The 1,864-nt window shown below is 42.8% G+C and overlaps 1 long non-coding RNA gene across 1 annotated transcript in view; it reads right to left on the reverse strand.

Annotated features, from left to right (window-relative positions):
- Nucleotides 1–82: 82 nt before the first annotated feature.
- Nucleotides 83–1,864, reverse strand: part of LOC116691075 (uncharacterized) — a 27,045-nt gene continuing 25,263 nt past the window's right edge. Inside the window, exon 3 of the long non-coding RNA XR_004332418.1 lies at nt 83–165. This is a non-coding gene — a long non-coding RNA (uncharacterized LOC116691075). The remainder of the gene's footprint in view (nt 166–1,864) is intronic.

Below are 1,864 nucleotides of genomic sequence, written 5' to 3' on the forward strand. Positions count from 1 at the left end.
TTTGGCTTCACAAACCAACCAGGCTGCTCTCCCCCGAGTACTGCTGGGACCAGGTTATTAGTGACCACAGTGACATAAATGTCACCCGCCTCATATGGGCACCAAAACATTATGACACACTTCGTACTAAGTAGGGCTGTCAAAATTGGCCACAAGTTCCCAAATCTGTTTATCTCGCCAGTTAAACACTTTGGATGGCGTCTTCATGTAAATGACCCTACTTCTTCACTAGCCCTGGTACTCGGTAGAGTGGCTAGCAAAGCCACAAATTGGACGAACTTTAAGAAGAAGTGTTTTAAGGGTTGTCTTTGTCAAGAATGTCTGAAGGATTATGTTGAAAAAAGATATGTTGTAAAACTTTATATATTTTTAAATGTTTCATTAAAATATTTTTTTGTAAAGTGCAAGAAAAGCATATGGTGCCTCATATTTTAGTAGATGCGTTCTAAGTAACACCTCCCATCACCAGCTTGGCAGTTACTGGAGATCAAAAATCAGTCGAAGAGGTTTGGAACCAGACGTACAGTAAGTGGGAACAGCAAACTGCAACTGATGGATGGCTTGGAAGATCCCCAAAAGGGAAGCTAAAACATATTGATTGCCCCCTGGGGGCTGCCATAAGAGGATTTAGTTAGTTTGATTATTTTGATGCTATAAAAGCAGGGCAAAACATCAGGATTGACAGCTATGATTTGCTTGTGATAGTTTGTGCAGATGCCTGATCTACTGTGCAGACACTGGCTCCAAAATTACAAGATGGCAGTGCCCTTATCCGGGTGTGAATTTTTGCGTTTCCTATGATGACAAAGGAATGTGTCGCCCAGCTAGGCATGGGGAGTGAGATTGGTTAGGTTTAGGGAAAGAATACTAGTGTAAATTAATTAGTAGTTTATACCCACAATGTTCCACTTACGGGATTACTCAGGTGCTGCCGGAAATTCCGCCAGATCACGCTTTTTTCACCTTGATGTCCGTTACCTCCTGCTTTCTTTGTGTTGTAATTGCAAACTCCGGCCGATTTCTGTGGACTATGGTTAACTGCTCCTCAGAACTCTGCAGGGTTGATCCAGACTGCTAGCTAGACTATCTGTCTAATCTGAGTTTTCTGTTAAAACGACTTTTGAACTTACACATTCCACCAGAACAAGTTCCTTCACAAGGCTTTTTTTGCAGAGGAACCGTGGCTCTGTCGGGCGCTTGGTGCCGGCCAAGAGGATTGTGATTGGTTTAAAGAAATGCCAATAAACCAGAACACGAACAGACTCGTGTATCCTTGGCTATAGCTCCTCGACGATCTCTCTTCGGTCCTCAGGGCAGAAATAAGAGCTTTGAGATGGCTTTCACCGAGGAGGGCCAGAACAACTTCCGGTTCAGCAAAGGACCGAGGAGTTGAGGAGCTACCAAATAATAGTCATGTGATGCAGCTTAGAGGTCCGAATATTACCCACAATGCACTGCAGTCATGCATTTGGTGCAAGAAAATACATCCATGGTTAGGTGGCATTAATCAGGAAAACTCTGGTACTGACCACCAAAGAATGAGAAGATGAATACATTTAATTATACATTTTGGCTTTTAAGTAAAGTTTATTGTGTCTTAAAAGGGATAATTCACCAGAAACGGAATAAATCTATAAAAGCACCCCATTATGTGGCGCCATAGGAGCTACGCTTAGAGAGGAGAGGCTTACCATAGATATTATGTCTATGAGGCTTACCCAGGGGGGTAAGCTTCTCCTCTCTAAGCTTATCTCCTGTGGAGCCATTTCGATGCTAATAAACCATCACCCGCCATTAGCATTCCATTGACATCCATTCATTTTGGCTCCACTTTGACAGCGAATAACTTTACATCTGAAGCGTT

This window comes from Etheostoma spectabile, chromosome 1, assembly GCF_008692095.1.
Source record: "Etheostoma spectabile isolate EspeVRDwgs_2016 chromosome 1, UIUC_Espe_1.0, whole genome shotgun sequence".
Taxonomy (NCBI): Eukaryota; Metazoa; Chordata; class Actinopteri; order Perciformes; family Percidae; genus Etheostoma; species Etheostoma spectabile.